The sequence below is a fragment of the Stomoxys calcitrans genome, chromosome 2 (assembly GCF_963082655.1).
Source record: "Stomoxys calcitrans chromosome 2, idStoCalc2.1, whole genome shotgun sequence".
Lineage (NCBI taxonomy): Eukaryota > Metazoa > Arthropoda > Insecta > Diptera > Muscidae > Stomoxys > Stomoxys calcitrans.
The window spans coordinates 171,800,908-171,820,046 of record NC_081553.1 but is presented as its reverse complement, the minus strand read 5'-3'; positions in this window follow the sequence as shown (position 1 = coordinate 171,820,046).

The following is a 19,139-nucleotide window of genomic DNA, read 5'->3' as shown; positions in this document are numbered from 1 at the left end:
ATACCCCCCATCTTATGGTGGAGGGTATAAAAACATTATTTTTCATTAGAAATCTGCCTGTTCATTAGGAAGACGAAGGTGGGGCAATTTGAAGCACCAGGTTTGGCTCAATAAATCGATTTCGATATCTGGCAAGGTCAAATAATTTGGTGTGATCTTGGACAGAAAACTGAATTTAAGCTGTCTCATTCGCGTACCGAGAAGATTGACAGATGTTGGGCAATGGAGCCTGAATCAGAGGATAGTCCTTGGCTCCACAAGAGCATGATTGACCAATACTTATTTACGCCTCAGAAGGTGGACTGCGATGGAGAAAAAGTGCAACTTAAGGATAATAAAACAGGTTCAGAGAACATGTTGTCTTGGCATAGTCGGAGCGACCTATGGACATATAGAATATGAACTTCTTTACCATAGGCCATAGGGGCAATAACAACCAGGACGGTGAGATCGTGAACAATCTTGGAATGAAAAAAGGAGATTACGCCTTCTCTGAAGATGGGAAAATCCCCATGGTTTGGATGCCGGGCCAGAGCGGAGCAACTGGGAATGAGAAAGCACATAATTTGACAGTAAAGGCTAAAGAACTGCCGTCAAGAAACTTCTTTCGCAATGCGCATGTATCACTATGGAACAGCGAAAGGTCGGTAGGACGGCTTAAATCCTATGGGGTGATTCTGTTCGTGAGAGGACGTGGCTATTACTGAAAGGAAGTAAGAAGGAGGTCAGTATAGCTTTCGGTATCATAGCGAAACACATAGGTCTACGGGTTCATTTATGCAAAATCGGTGAGGCAAATGATGGCATGTGTTGGGCATGCCGGAAAGATGATGAGACATTGAAGCATTTCATATGTCATTGCCCGGCTTTCGCTTCTAACACATACCGACACTTAGATGGGTACACAATATAAGGCATCAAACAACTTAGGGGCGCTGTATGGAAACCAATTAAGCGTTTTGTAAGTAGCTCCGAATTCCTAACTTAGATTTTCATTTTCGGGGTTTCTTTTGTATACCCACCACCGAAGGATGGGGGTATATTCATTTTGTCATTCCGTTTGCAACACATCGACATATCCATTTCCGACCCTATCTTTTTCTTATGTATAACAAGTAAAAGCGTGCTAAGTTCGGCCGGGCCGAATCTTATATACCCTCCACCATAGAGCGCATTTGTCGAGTTCTTTTCCCGACATATCTATTTAGGCAAACAATTATATAAGAAAAGATTTGCTTTGCTATTAGAGCTATATCAAGATATGATCCGGTTTAGACCACAATTAAATTATATGTTGGAAACCTGTGTAAAATGTCAGCCAAATCGAATAAGAATTGCGCCCTTTGGGGGCTCAAGAAGTAAAATCGATTTATATGGGAGCTGTATCGGGCTATAGACCGATTGAGACAATAATAAACACGTATGTTGATGGTCATGGGAGAATCCGTCGGCAAATCGGATAATAATTGCGACCTCTAGAGGATCAAGAAGTCAAGATCCCAGATCGGTTTATATGGGAGCTGTATCAGGTTATGGACCGAATTGAATCATACTTGGCACCGTTGTTGGATATCGGATAAGAATGGCGCCCTCTAGAGGCTCAAGAAGTCAAAACCAAAAGTCGGTTTATATGACAGCTATATCAAAACATGGACGGATATGGCCCATTTACAATTCCAACCGACCTACACTAATAAAAAGTATTTGTGCAAAATTTCAAGCGGCTAGCTTTACTCCTTCGAAAGTTAGCGTGCTTCGACAAATGGAAGGACGGACGGACATGGCTAAATGACGATCAAGAAAATATTGGGGGGTCTTAGACGAAAATTTGGTGGTGTTACAAACAGAATGACGAAATAAGTATACCCCCATCGTATGGTGGAGAGTTTCAAAAAGCGTACACCCAGTGGTTTTTTTCGTTTGTCACTAAGTCACCACTTTTGGGGTATTAGATGGCTTAAAAAGCAACAAATCTATAGCGAAAAGCACGTTGGCATGTTGGCATCCCTGTTGATAACTCTGGTGAAAATTATTAATTAAAAGTTTTATGTCATACAACCCAGATCCTCGGCCAAGATCCGGGTTATCGTAGAATAATTGGTAGTTGATATAATTTTGTTCAGAAACTTTCTTCCGGGATGTCTGTGGTTCCTTAATTAAGGCAACATGAATATTTCCACTGCTGATTTTCTCCATCAAAGCGTGTGTTGCCATCTCACTTCTATGGAGATTTACCATTGGTAAATGGACATCTTAAGAGTTGGTAATGGTCTCATCGTCGACTTCCTGTCACTGCACTGCTTAAGTTTCAATGATGGTTAGATCAATTGTTCTAAAATATTTTGGAAAAACAAAATATTGGATTGCCCAAAAAGTAATTGCGGATTTTTTAAAAGAAAGTAAATGCATTTTTAATAAAACTTAGAATGAACTTTAATCAAATATACTTTTTTACACTTTTTTTCTAAAGCAAGCTAAAAGTAACAGCTGATAACTGACAGAAGAAAGAATGCAATTACAGAGTCACAAGCTGTGAAAAAATTTGTCAACCAATAAATCAATTTAAAGAAATTCATATTAACCTCATAAACAGATGATCAAGTAAGCTAATCCAAATACATAACTCTTATTATTATTTAAAACTTATTGACATTATTAAGCACTTCACAAAGATTGAAGTTACTAATTTATTTTTAAACATTTTAAACAATTAATTTTAATTCTTATATTCTTAGGGCAATTCAAATGACTTGGACGTGTTGAGACAATTTAAATTCTTCATTCCCGCGGACAACTCGAGGCAAAAAGATACCCTCCAGTTAAGATATTTTTATGATATTTTATGTTCAAAGTTTAAGAAACATTAGGCCATACAAAGAACAATAAAATGCTTAAACATCATCAACATTTGATGGCAAAGTGTTGAAAATGTTTTGCTTTGTTAGCTGCTATTGTATTGTACGTAGCACTCCTTGTACTCTACCAGTCTTCCACTTGAAACAGCAAAAGCTGTTTTGGCTTTAGTTCGCTTATCTGCTCAAGATTACAGCTATTAAGGTAACAAGTGCTTACTGTCGACTTGTCCGACAGTTTGTCTTGCTGCGAACACTGTCTTCGGGGGAAAACACAGGGCAAAACATCAAACAAACAAATAAATGAAGATGAGGAAGCAAAACAGAAACTAAATGATGGAGCTAAAACAAATAATGCAATTTGAGTACATTTTCTCAAAAACAGAACATTTGTACAGCCTACGATATTACATTGGCGTGATAGAACTTTTTGGTATAGAAACTAAAATTTGTTGGCTCGGTAAGGTATTTGTTAGCATTAAGCTTTAGACATACACCATTAAGCACTTGACACTTCATTGCTCTGCAAATAATAGCCTGACTGGCGAATTCGCTTGCCTAACTTTTAATAACAATGATATAAATCCGGAAAAAGATACATATTATCAAAAGGAAAAATAACCAATTTTAATCCAAAACCTATAAGGCTGGACTAAATTAGACCAAAAACGGTCTTATGATATCCTAAAACTAAGTGGCTGTTAATTCAAGGTTGTTTTAACAAGTAAAAACGAGCTAAGTATGCCGGGACCAAATATTGGGAACCCACCACCATGGATTCTGCGTTCGTGATTTCCACTGATAGACGGACATGTCTCGATCGACTTACAATGTCAAGACTATCAAGAATTTATATACTTATTGGGGTCACATATCAATATGCCCATTGGACATATTGTCATTCAAAAACAAGTAAAAAGGCGATAAGTTCGGCCGGGCCTCGGGTATATATGTAAACCACCTTCAATCAAAATCCGGGGAAAATTGCATACCTTATGTCTCATAGCAGTTAGATCGAAATATATGCCGATTTGGACCAAATACTAATGAGGACAACTCATTGTTCAATTGTGTATAACAAAATATTGATCTTTTTAGTAGCTATATCTAAAAATAAATGGATCTGAATCATATACTTCAGAGATGTCGAAAAGCCTAACATAAGTCACTGTGTCAATTTTCAGTGAAATCGGACAATAAATGCGCCTTTCATGGGCCCAAAACTTTAAACCGAGAGTTCGGTCTATATGGCAGCTATATCCAACTCTAAACCGATAAGGTTCTAATTGAAAAACAAGTAAGAAGGCGTTAAGTTCGGCCGGGCCGAACTTTGGATACCCACCACCTCGGGTATATATGTGAACCACATTTCGTCAAAATCCAGTGAAAAATGCATGCCTTATGCCCCATAGCAGCTCTATAGATATCATCCGATTTAGACCAAATGCTTATAAGTACAAGTCATTGTTCAACCGAGAGATCGGTTTATATGGCAGCTATATCCAAATCGGGGCCGATCTGAGCCAAATTGAAGACAAATATCGAAGGGCCCAACACAAGTCATTGTCCCAAATTTCGGCGACATCGGACAATAAATGCGCTTTTTATGGGCCAAAAACCTTAAATCGAGAGATCGGTCTATATGGCAGCTATATCCAAATCTGAACCGATCAGGGCCAAATAGAAGAAAGATGTCGAAGGGCCTAAGGCAAATCACAGTCCCAAATTTCATCAAAATCGGATAATAAATGTGGCTTATATGGGCCTAAGGCCCTAAATCGGAGGATCGGTCTATATGGCAGCTATATCCAAATTTGGACCGATCTGGGCCAAATTGACGAAGGATGTCGAAGGGCTCAACGCAACTCACTGTCTCAAATTTCAGCAAAATCGGATAATAAATGTGGCTTTTATGGGCCTAAGACCATAAATCGGAGGATCGGTCTATATGGCAGCTATATCCAAATCTGAACCGATCTAGGCCAAATTGACAAATGATGTCGAAGTGCCTAACACAACTCACTGTCCCGAATTTCAGCGGAATCAGAAAAAAAATTTGGCTTTTATGGCCCTTAGACCCTAAATCGGAGGGTCGGTCTATATGGCAGCTATATCCAAATCTCAACCGATCTGGGCCAAATTGACGAAGGTTGTCGAAGGGTTCAACGCAACTCACTGTGCCAAATTTCAGCAAAATCGGATAATAAATGTGGCTTTTATGGGCCTAAGACCCTAAATCGGATGATCGGTCTATATGGTAGCTATATCAAGATATAGTCCGATATAGCCCATCTTCGAACTTAACCTGCTTATGGATAAAAAAAGAATCTGTGCAAAATTTCAGCTCAATATCTCAATTTTTAAAGACTGTAGCGTGATTTCAACAGACAGACGGACAGACGGACGGACATGTCTAGATCGTCTTAGATTTTTACGCTGATCAAGAATATATATACTTTATAGGGTCGGAAATGGATATTTCGATGTGTTGCAAACGGAATGACAAAATGAATATACCCCCATCCTTCGGTGGTGGGTATAATAATGTCGAAGGGTGTAAGACAACTCACTATCCCAAATTTCAGCAAGATCGGATAATAAATGTGGCTTTTATGGGTCTAAGACCCTAAATCGGAGGATCGGTATATATGGCAGCTATATCCAAATCTGGACCGATCTGGGCCAAATTGACAAAAAATGTCGAAGGGCTCAACACCACTCACTGTCTCAAATTTCAGCAAAATCGGATAATAAATGTGGCTTTTATGGGCCTAAGACCCTAAATCGGAAGATCGGTCTAGATGGTAGCTATATCCAAATCTGAGCCGATCGCGGCAAAACTAATGGAGGATATCGAAGGGCCTATCACAACTCACTGTCCGAAATTTCAGAAAAATCGGATAATAAATGTGGCTTTTATGGGCCTAAGACCATAAATCGGCAGATCCGTCTATATGACAGCTATATCTAAATCTGGACCGATCAACACCAAATTGATGAAGAATATCAAAGGGCTTAACACAACTCACTGTCCCAAATTTCAGCGAAATCGGATAATAAATGTGGCTTTTATGGGCCTAAGACCCTAAATCGGAAGATCGGTCTATATGGCAGGTATATCCAAATCTGCACCGATCTGGGCAAAATTGATGAAGGATGTCGAAGGGCCTAATACAACTCACTGTCCCAAATTTCAGCGAAATCGGATAATAAATGTGGCTTTTATGGACCTAAGACCCCAAATCGGCGGATCGGTCTATATGGAGGCTACATCAAGATATAGTCCGATATAGCCCATCTTCAAACTTAACTTGTTTAAAAACAAAACAAGAATCTGTGCAAAGTTTCAGCTCAATATAGCTATTTTTAAAGACTGTAGCGTGATTTCAACAGGCAGACGAACGGACTAGATGGTCTAAGATTTCTACGCTGATCAAGAACATATATACTTTATGTGGTCGTTAAGGGATATTTCGATGTGTTGCAAACGGAATGACAAAATGAATATACCCCATCCTTCGGTGGTGGGTATAAAAATAGAAAAACCACGTTCTCGAGGCGATTGGTCACATGGACTGTAACGGCCTTGCTCAGCGAAAGGATCTTCAAAAAATCGCCACTTCTATTGGGTTGCCCAAAAAGTAATTGCGAACTTTTCATATAGTATAGGCTCTGTATTTGCATTCTTTCTTCTGTCAGTTATCAGCTGTTAATTTTAGCTTGCTTTAGAAAAAAAGTGTAAAAAAGTATATTTGATTAAAGTGAATTCTAAGTTTTATTAAAAATGCATTTACTTTCTTTCAAAAAATCCGCAATTACTTTTTAGGTAACCCAATATATGGCAATACGTGGTTTTAACAACGACAACAATATCTCTTGCATTAGAAGGTTAATTTGGTTCTTAAATAGACTTCTGTACGGATGGTTCTAGATAAGACGACCAAGTGTGCTTTGGCTGTATGCTAAAGATCTACTACTGGTTATATCGGAGATTCTTGAAAATAAAGAAGTGGTGTATTGGCTAAGTCATATCGACGATTGGCATAAACATCTTCTCAAACAGCAAGGCGGGCACAAAATCTCTGGGGAACGGATTTCTAAATTCAAGGGCAGCCCTCTCTCAACAAAATTCAGAGGAATCTGTAAATGGGCCATATCGGTCCATGTTTTGATATAGCTGCCATATAAATCGGTCTTGAGTCTTGACTTCTTGAGCCTCCAGAGGGCGCAATTCTTATCCGATTGGAAAAAATTTGTGCATGACGTGTTTTGTTATAATATCCAACAACTGTGTCAAGTATGGTTCAAATGGATCCATAACCTGATATAGCAGTCATATAAGCCGATCCGGGAACATGACTTCTTAAGCTTCTAGAGAGCGCAATTCCTATCCGATTTGGCTGAAATTTTGCATGACGTATTTCATTATAACCAATGAGCCAGATAGTTGAGCCAGATATGGTTTAATTTGGTTCATATCTTGATATAGCTGCCATATAAACCGATTTGGGATCTTGACTTCTGGAACCTGTACATGTCGCAATTTTAATCCGATTTGGCTAAAATTTTGTACAACGACTTCTCTCATAAATCGGTCTATAGCCTGGTAAAGCTCCCATATAAATCGATCTCCCTCTTTTACTTCTTGAGCCTCAAAAGGGCGCAATTTTAATTCGAATTGGCTGAAATTTTACACAATGACTTCTACATTCAGTTTAATTATGGTCCGGAACATCGGACCGTAAGTTTATATACAATATCATAGCAATATTTATACCCGCCACCGAAGGATGGGGGTATATTAATTTTGTCATATCATTTGCAACACATCGAAATATCCATTTCCGACTCCGTAAAGTATATATATTCTTGATCAGCGTAAAAATTTAAGACGATCTAGACATGTCCGTCCGTCTGCCTGTTGAAATCACGCTACAGTCTTTAAAAATAGAGATATTGAGCTGAAACTTTGCACAGATTCTTTTTTTGTTCATAAGCAGGTTAAGTTCGAAGAAGGGCTATATCGGATTATACTTGATATAGCACCCATATAGACCGATCTGCCGATTTAGGGTCTTAGGCCAATAAAAGCCACATTTATTATCCGATTTTGCTGAAATTTGGGACAGTGAGTTGTCTTAGGCCCTTCGATATTCTTCATCAATTTGGTGTTGATCGGTCCAGATTTAGATATAGCTGTCATATAGACGGATCTGCCGATTTATGGTCTTAGGCCCATAAAAGCCACATTTATTATCCGATTTTTCTGAAATTTCGGACAGTGAGTTGTGTTAGGCCCTTCGATATCCTACATCAATTTTGCCGCGATCGGTCCAGATTTGGATATAGCTGCCATATAGACCGATCCTCCGATTTAGGGTTTTAGGCCCATAAAAGCCACATTTATTATCCGATTTTGCTGAGATTTGGGATAGTGAGTTTTCTTAGGCCCTTTGATATCTTTCTTCAGTTTGGCCCAGATTGGTCCAGATTTGGATATAGCTGCCATATAGACCGATCCTCCGATTTAGGGTCGTAGGCCCATAAACGCCACATTTATCATCCGATTTTGCTGAAATTTTGCACAGTAAGTTGTGTTAGGCCCTTCGATATTCTTCGTCAATTTGGCCCAGATCGGTCCAGATTTGGATATAGCTGCCATTTGGACCGATCTCTCGATTTAAGGTTTTGGGCCCATAAAAAGCCCATTTGTTTTCCGATGTTGCCGAAATTTGGGACAGTGGGTTGTGTTAGGACCTTCGACTTTTTTACAATTTGGCTCAGATCGGTCCAGATTTTAATATAGCTGCCATATAGACCGATCTCTCGATTTAAAGTTTTGGGCCCATTAAAGGCGCATTTATTGTCCGATGACACTGAAATTAGGGACAGTGAGTTGTGTTAGGCTCTTCGACATTTCTCTGCAACGTGGCCCAAATCGGTCCATATTTGGATATAGCTGCCATGTAGACCGATCTCTCGATTTAAAGTCTTGGCCCCATAAAAGGCGCATTTATAATCCAATTTCTCTGAAATTTGACACAGTGCCTTATGTTAGGCTTTTCGACATCTGTGTCGTATATGTTTCAGATCGGTTTATTTTTAGATATAGCTACTAAAAAGACCAATATTTTGTTATACACAATTGAACAATGGCTTGAACTTATAAGTATTTGGTCCAAATTGGAACCTATTTTTGGATATAACTGCTATGGGACATATGGTACGCATTTTTCACCGGATTTTGATGAAAGGTGGTTAACATATATACCCGAGGTGATGGGTATCCAAAGTTCGGCCCGGCCGAACTTAACGCCTTTTTACTAGTTTCTTTTATCATATGTTTCCCTAAAAGGAGATAGCGGGAAAAGAACTAGACAGATGCGATCCGTGGTGGAGGGTATATACGATTCGGCCCGGCCGAGCTTAGCACGCTTTTACCTGTTTAACGATCTGAATGGTTCAACAAAAATAAGAAGAAGGCATTTACGTTCTCCTGTTCCTGTGGTATCGCAATGGACGAAACTCTCTAAGTGAGTCGGATGATATCTTAAATATAATTTAACCTATTTTCCAAATCGGCGAATAGTCTGATATATAACTGATATAAAACGATCTCTCCATTTGATCTCTTGAGCCCCTGGAAGCCTTCATTTGTAACCGATTGTGCTAAAATATTCAAAGTAGTATCCTGTTTTAACAACCGTGCTATGTACTGTCCAAATAAGTCTATAACCTGTCAACCTACTTTATGTAACGGTACGACCATGGTCTACGAGCATACTGTTTGCATGGCCACGGCTCCTAGGCAGCTTCCGAAATCTTTTCTCGATTATAAGTCGTATTTATTTTGAAGCCAGGCTCAAACACAGTTGCCCATTTTATCACTTGAGATGGAAAATTACTTCGGTTGGCCGTTAGTAGGCCAATATATTTATATTCCTTGGGATCATAATGGCTCCAGTCGCCTTATGTTGACTCCACCTAAAGAACTAAGATTTATATTTTATGAATATATAAAGAACATCATTCAGCGGTTTGTAAATCTTTCAACCCAAAACTTTAAGCGTCGTCTCAAATCAGCGCTGCTACAAGTGGCAAGAAAATACTTCTGGCTGTTGCCAGTAAAACGAAATACATGATGCACACTGCCTAGTTCCAACGTGGGAGTTTTTTTTTTCGTTTTCTTCCTATTGCTCACTAACTGCAAGTATAGCTGTGTGTAACACAACAAAGAAGCTGTAGCTTTTGTAACAAATTTGGCTAAAATAGACTTTTAGCAAATGCATACTTGTCTCATTTGCTCATGTTGAGTTTTTTTTTTGGCAAATAATGGAATTTATTTAGCAGTTAAATTAAACATTAAATTAAATAATAATAACAATAACATGCTAAATAAAAATTAATTATTTGCAGTCATACACTCAAAGTTGGGTGTCTGTCTCTCTGTGTAACTAGCTGTCTAGTCTTGAATATTACTACGATGAAGACTATGGTAGCATCAGTTAAAGTTTTAGCTGCATACAGCAGTGTGTCGGAACTTTAAGATTAATTATTGGTCTTTACATGATGAAATAAAGTTTAAAGTTAATTTTGCCTATAACAAATTACATTCGTTTGTCCTAAATGATTAATTTGTAAATTTGTTTTCTAAGTCTTTGTTTTTTTTTTTTACTGTGCCTGTGCGGTGCTATGGTTTAGGGTACACTTCTCATAAATGTTATTGTTGATAACTTTTAATGCAATTATTTCAATGCTATTTTAAATTGAAAAATTTGTTATAGCTCAGGTTCGTAATATGCAATTTTATTTGTTTCTATTGAAAATTTTGACGATGTAAAATATTCCTGCTCAACTTTACATGAATTTTAGGGGAAATTTGTTTAAGCAAAGTATAGAAATTGAAAATGAGTTATATTTTTAAATGAATTTGTTATAAAAATTGAAGACCCTAGTTGAACGCAACATGCTAATTTCTAACGAATGGGTCATATTTCATTTACTTGAATTACTGAAACGACTTCTGCAAGGAAGTGTGTACAAAAATTTCCTATTCACTGTTGTTACCAAATTTGAACTTTCTTCTTTTTTTCTGCCCATATATTGTATTGTTTATGTTTAATTTGACGTCACAAAACGTGTGCAAAATTTCATAGAATTCGGTCCAGATTTAGATATACTCCATTTATCTTTCATCCGATACGGCCTTTTAAGGTTGTTAGTATCCACAATTTTGGTCCGATCTTTAAAAAATGTAGCACAACATAAATTATATCATGTCCCATCACGTGTGCATTTCTTCCACCATTGGGAATCTCTTCCACCAGCATATATTCGATATTGCATGAACACATTGCCTTGAAACAGTTTTGATCTCGTTGACAATCGTTGACCACTTTGACAATCGCTCAAAAAAAGGCTTTTGTTAATTAATGCAAAGATATGTGGAACAAGTAAAAAGGCGTTAAGTTCGGCCGGGCCGAACTTTGGATACCCACCACCTCGGGTATATATGTAAACCACCTTTCATAAATATTCAGTGAAAATTTCATACCTTATACTCATATACCTCATACCGATCTGAAAAGCCGAACATAAGTCACTGTGTCAAATTTCAGTGAAATCGGATTATAAAGGGTGATTTTTTTGAGGTTAGGATTTTCATGCATTAGTATTTGACAGATCACGTGGGATTTCAGACATGGTGTCAAAGAGAAAGATGCTCAGTATGCTTTGACATTTCATCATGAATAGACTTACTAACGAGCAACGCTTGCAAATCATTGAATTTTATTACCAAAATCAGTGTTCGGTTCGAAATGTGTTCATTCACCGTTCAGCGATGAGGCTCATTTCTGGTTGAATGGCTACGTAAATAAGCAAAATTGCCGCAATTGGAGTGAAGAGCAACCAGAAGCCGTTCAAGAACTGCCCATGCATCCCGAAAAATGCACTGTTTGGTGTGGTTTGTACGCTGGTGGAATCATTGGACCGTATTTTTTCAAAGATGCTGTTGGACGCAACGTTACGGTGAATGAACACATTTCGAACCGAACACTGATTTTGGTAATAAAATTCAATGATTTGCAAGCGTTGCTCGTTAGTAAGTCTATTCATGATGAAATGTCAAAGCATACTGAGCATCTTTCTCTTTGACACCATGTCTGAAATCCCACGTGATCTGTCAAATACGAATGCATGAAAATCCTAACCTCAAAAAAATCACCCTTTAAATGCGCCTTTTATGGGGCCAAGACTTTAAATCGAGATATCGGTCTACATGGCAGCTATATCCAAATCTGGACCGATTTGGGCCAAGTTGCATAAACATGTCGAGGAGCCTAACACTAAGCACTGTCCCAAATTTCGGCGAAATCGGACAATAAATGCCTCTTTTATGGGCCCTAAACCTTAAATCCAGAGATCGGTCTATATGGCAGCTATATTCAAATTTGGACCGATCTGGGCAAAATTGAAGAAGGACGTCGAAGAGCCTAACCAAACTCACTGTCTCAAATTTCAGCGACATCGGACAATAAATGCGTCTTTTATGGCCCCAAAACCTAAAACCTAGATATCGGTCTATATGGCAGCTATATCCAAATCTGGACCGATCTGTGCGATATTGCAGAAGTATGTCAAGGGGCTTAACTTAACTCACTGTTCCAAATTTCGGGGACATCGGGCAATAAATGAGCATTTTATGGGCCCAAAACCATAAATCAAGAAATCGGTCTATATGGCAGCTATATCCAAATTTGAACCGATCTGGACCAAATTGAAGAAATATGTCAAAGTGCCTAACACATCTCACTGTCCCAAATTTCAGCAAAATCGGATAATGAATGTGGCTATTATGGGCCTTACACCATAAATCGGAGGATCGATCTATATGGCAGCTATATCCAAATCTGGACCGATCTGGACCAAATTTAAGAAACATGTCAAGGGGCCTAAGGCAACTCACTGTCCCAAATTTCAGCGAAATCGGACCATAAATGTGGCTTTTATGGGCCTTAGACCCTAAATCGGAGGATCGGTCTATATGGCAGCTATATCCAAATCTGGACCGATCTGAGCCAAATTGACAAAGGATGTCAAAAACTTAAGACAACTCACTGTCCCAAATTTCAGCGAAATCGGACCATAAATGAGGCTTTTATGGGCCTTAGACCCTAAATCGGAGGATCGGTCTATATGGCAGCTATATCCAAATCTGCACCGATCTGAGCCAAATTGACAAAGGATGTCAAAAACCTAAGACAACTCACTGTCCCAAATTTCAGCGAAATCGGACCATAAATGAGGCTTTTATGGGCCTTAGACCCTAAATCGGAGGATCGGTCTATATGGCAGCTATATCCAAATCTGGACCGATCCGGGCCAAGTTAGCAAAGGATGTCGAAGCGCCTAACACAACTCACTGTCCCAAATTTCAACAAAATCGGATAATAAATGTGGCTTTTATGGGCCTAAGACCCTAAATCGGGGGATCGGTCTATATGGAGGCTATATCAAGATATAGTCCGATATAGCCCATCTTCGAACTTAACCTGCTTATGGACAAAAAAAGAATCTGTGCAAAATTTCAGCTCAATATCTCTATTTTTAAAGACTGTAGCGTGATTTCAACAGACAGACGGACAGACGGACGGACATGGCTAGATCGTCTTAGATTTTTACGCTGATCAAGAATATATATACTTTATAGGGTCGGAAATGGATATTTCGATGTGTTGCAAACGGAATGACAAAATGAATATACCCCCATCCTTCGGTGGTGGGTATAAAAAGGCGTTAAGTTCGGCCGGGCCGAACTTTGGATACCCACCACCTCGGGTTTAAATGTAAACCACCTTTTATCAAAATCCGGTGAAAAAAGTATACCTTATGTCCCATAGCAATTATATCGAAATATGATCCGATTTGGACCAAATACTAATAAGCACAAGTCACTGTGCTTATAACAAAATATTTGTCTTTTTAGTAGCTATATCTAAAAATAAACCGATCTGAACCATATACAACATGGATGTCGAAAAGCCTAATATAAGTCAATGTATCAAATTTTAGTTAAATCGGATTATAAATGCTCATTTTTTGGGGCCAAGATTATAAATCGAGATATCGGTCTATATGGCAGCAATATGCAAATCTGGATCGATCTAGACCAAATTGCAGAAATATGTGGAGGGGCTTAACTTAACTCTCTGTCCCAAATTTCTGCAACATCGGAAAATAAATGCGCCTTTTATGGGACTAAGCCCTAAATCGGAGGATCAATCTATATAGCAGCTATATCCAAATCTGGACCGATCTGTGCCATAATGCAGAATAATGTCATGGGGCCTAACTTAACTCACTGTCCCAAATTTCGGCGACATCGGACAATAAATGCGCATTTTATGGGACTAAACCCTAAATCGGAGGATTGATCTATATGGCAGCTATATTCAAATCTGAATTGATCTGAGCCAAATTGGCGAAGGATATCTAAAGGCCTATCACACTTCACTATCCCAAATTTCAGAAAAATCGGATAATAAATGTGGTTTTTATGGGCCTAAAACCCGAAATCGGAGGCTCGGCCTATATGGCAGCTATATCCGAATCTGAATTGATCTGGGCCAAATTGACAGTTGATGTCGAAGGGCCTAACACGACTCACTGTCCCCAAATTTCAGCAAGATCGGATAATAAATGTGGCTTTTATGGGCCAAAGACCCTAAATCGGCCGATCGGTCTATATAGAGGCTATATCAAGATAAGTCCATCTTCGAACTTAACCTGCTTATGGAAAAAAAAGTATCTGTGCAAAGTTTCAGCTCCATATCTCTATTTTTGAAGACTGTAGCATGATTTCAACAGACAGACGGACGGACATGTCTAGATCGTCTTTGATTTTTACGCTGATCAAGAATATATATACTTTATAGGGTCAGAAAAGGATATTTCGATGTGTTGCAAACGGAATGACAAAATGAATATACCCCCATCCTTTGGTGATGGGTATAAAAATTGGGTATTTGCCACATATGCAAATGCAAATTTGCCCATGAACATTCCATAAGGAACAGGCGCAAATTTTTCACATATGAATGAGTGCTATCCGATTCGTTTCTGGTTGCTGGTTTCGACAGGAGTTTGGTGTTAAGAATAAAATTATGCCCTTCAACAAAATTTAGTTTGTATAAATTTTTAGCAGTATTCATGTGGTGAGTTCTCAAAATTTGGACCTGCCGCGTTTACTTCGACAAGCCTTGTGTGGTTAGTTCATCCGGTTGGACTGGGCTCAAGGTGTGTGCTAGCGAGGAAGCACGAAACTCAATAAGTAATTCGACAGCAGCATCTAATGAATCATCTAAAAAAGAATCGTCCACACTGCAAGTGTACAATGTCCTGAGGAAGAGTGGTTCCACTGCTTTCTCACCTGCCCCTGGATGCCTTCGGAAGCTCATCATGAAAAGATCGAACGTATCTTATGAGGATGAACTCCTGCCAAACTCAGAAGATGAGGCTAACGCAACAGTGGATAAGATAAATCTTCACGTTTGTAGGCCGCTTCGACGGCACAATAGGTCATTCTGATGGCAGGAGGATTTCACGTGGTTCTTATTAAGGAGCCATGGGTGTGTGGAGAAATGGTTCGTGGACTAAGAATTCCGGGATTTACACTACTCAAGGGTATGGGGAATGGGATACACAGAGCCTGTGTCTGTGAGGATATAGATATAGTGGGCAAGCGGATCACGAAGACCCTGAATGACTCTCTTGTGTTAGCATGCCCTAGTGTTAAGGCAAGGGGCAAACAGCGACCGCCATGGTGGACCCCAGAGCTGGTTGGTCTAAAGAAGGACTACAGAAACCTCTTCAACAGAACAAAAGCCACAAGAGCACCAAATGATTGGGACATCTATAAGGCTGAACTAAAAAAATATAAGGTAAGCTAAGAAAGGATCAGAACAAATACACCTGCTGCCGAATTATACCAAGGGGCCTCAGATGTATCCATGGTTACATGGATACATCCATGTACCCATGGATACATCTGAGGCCCCTAGGCTAATGAAGATTCTGTCCTCGAAACCTATTACTGTGGGTTATATTCAGAAGTCAGAGAATGTATGGACAATGTCTAGTGAGGAAACACTAGAACTACTCGTTGATACACATTTCCCGGGAAATTCTGCAACTGACAACGTGGTGCAGAAGAGGTTGTCACTGGTATGCATTCGTCGGAGGCTATTAGTGAAATTGTGTCTGAGCCGAAGATCCTTTGGGCGATTTCTTTCGATTCCTTTAAGTCACCAGGCCCTGCTGACGTGGCTATTGCCGTTAGGGGAAAGTTTCCCAGCATTCTAAGAGGTATAATTTAGGAAGCTCGAAATAGGCTGCCGAAAGTGGTGAACGCTACCTATACAAAGCATAGGTAGTTCTTTTTAGCAGGAAATACAAGTTACCTACAGTGGCACCTGTCTCCTTCGGATGAGAGAATGTTTCATTTCCTGAAAGTTCAAAATACATTGGTAGTTTGTTAGACGGGAAATTGAACTACAAATCCAACATTTTTAAAAGGGAAAGAAAGGCAACATTTGCCAAAAACATCTGCAAGAGAGCTATTGGCAAAATATAGAGGCTAAAACCACTTACTGTTCAATACCAACCGGATCCGAAGGATGGCTTTTTTGTGCATCACAGGCGCACTCAGGACGACACCACCTGATGCATTTAATGCTACATCTCTGTCTATGGACAATTTGGCTAGAAAAGTTGCTGCGACCACTACCGTGTGACTAAGGGAACTTTCTCTTTTGTCATGTGGCCGCTACGGACACTGTGTTATCCTTGGTACAATGTCCGATGTTCCAGGCAGTGTGGATTACACCCTACCTGAGCCGCTTTTTGATAAAATAAAGTACTGTATTTGATAACTACGATAGAAGTTACAAAGACTTATATAAGGATGGTTCCAAACTTGACGACCAGGTGGGTTTTATGATGTACTCTAAAGATCTAGAACTGAGATGGCTGAACAGTTCAAAATTCACCTGTTCTGGGTGCCGAGCCACAGAGATATGCCTGGGAAATGAAATGCGGACGTGCTTGCGAGACTAGGAACCACCATACACATTTTAGGAGAACTGGACTTTGTTGGTATGCCTCTAGCGACATATAATTTAAATTTTCAGAACCAGGCCCAAGGGGTCAGGTCACTGTCTTATCGGAAAACATACTGACAGACTAAAAGTTGCTTTTGCATAAGCTGTGAGGACATCGAAGATGAAGAGACTATAGAACACCATCTGTGTGTGTTTAAGCGATCTGGATGATTCAACGGTAGGAACTAGAAGGCATCTTACTTCTTCTGTTTCTGTGATATTACTATGGACGAAAACGTCTGAGTGAGTCTGATGGCAGACTGCTACTTAAATCTAAACTAACCTACTAGTGTTTAACTTTTTACGATTTGAAAACAGCAGAAGGTGTGTGCTGTTTTAGCAAAAAATTACTGCTGTCGCATTTTCAGCTGACTTTCTGCTGTGACAGTAAACATATTTTGCTATTTTTGAGTATCATGCTTCTGTGAGTGAGAACTATAGAACATCTGCTGTGTGGGTGTCCCGCACTGGCAGTTAGAAGGAGTTCCACTCTCATAGGTTCTCATTTCTTTTAAAATTTGTCCGATTTTGCGGGGGTGAACTTTCGCAAGTTGTTTGGAAACGATCTGGATGATTCAACGTTAGGATCTAGAAGAAAACGTCGAAGTGAGTCTGATGGCAGACTCCCACATAACCTAACCATGCCCACATTTAGTCCGATCTAGAGCACAGATGTGAAAATATTTATTAGACCACCCTGATCCTACTCTATGTTGAAGCTACATCCAACTATGGACCAATCTAAACCATATTCACCATGGATGACGTTGGATCTGAGATAAGACATTGTTCCACATTTAAGTGATATTGGATGATGGATGCGACTTTTAAAGGCGCAAGACCTAAAATCGGAGGATGCGTATTTATGGCACATTAACTGATAATTGTTGCCCAATATTTCAGTTTTTAAGTACTGTAGAGTGGTCGGACAGACACACCAACATCGTCCAATATAGAATAGCGAAGCCCACTCTCTCTCTATCCCCTTTTATTCGCTAAGTATATTTAATTCCCACGACCGATTCTCAATAGCCTTTCCAAAAATGTTATTTTGACAACAGTTGAAAATATTTCATGCAATATGACCAAACCCTAAAATATGTTTTCCTTCAATTTACCACAAAAAAAAATGTTTTCCCCTAACTTAGTATTATTTTTAGATATTTGGCCAAGCTACTTCACAGTATGGCCATTTAATAAGATCGATTTCTAATTAACAATTAGTTTTTAATGTTATAATTATATTTTCTAGCTACAGCTTGCTGCCTAAAAACGTGTTTGGAATTAAGCCAATTATTGCAGCTTTATTTCCAACAAAACAAAATTCCTACCAAATAGAACCAAATTACAGCCAATATGTTTGCACGTTTATTAAATTTGGAGTTTTCTTACAAATTAGTTTGTTTGGATTAATAAGCGCTGCAACATGATAACTTGAACAAGTAAAAGCGTGCTAAGTTCGGCCGGGCCGAATCTTATATACCCTCCACCATGGATCGCATTTGTCGAGTTCTTTTCCCGGCATCTCTTCTTAGGCAAAAAAAGGATATAAGAAAAGAGTTCCTCTGCGATATCAAGATATGGTCCAGTTTGGATTACAATTAAATTATATGTTGGAGACCTGTGTAAAATGTCAGCCAATTCGAATAAGATTTGCGCCCTTTGTGGGCTCAAGAAGTAAAATAGAGAGATCGATTTATATGGGAGCTGTATCGGGCTATAGACCGATTCAGACCATAATAAACAGGTATATTAATGGTCATGAGAGAATCCGTCGTACAAAATTTCAGGCAAATCGGATAATAATTGCGACCTCTAGAGGCTCAAGAAGTCAAGATCCCAGATCGGTTTATATGGCAGCAATATCAGGTTATGAACCGACTTGTACTTTATTTGACATAGTTGTTGAAAGTAACAATAAAAAACGTCTTGCGAAATTTCAGGCAAATCGGATGATAATTGCGACCTCTACAGGCTCAAGAAATCAAGATCCCAGATCGGTTTATATGGCAGCTATATCAGGTTATGGACCGATTTAAACCATACTCGGCACGGTTGTTGGATATCATAACAAAACACGTCGTGCAAAATTTCATTTCAATCGGATAAGAATTGCGCACTCTAGAGG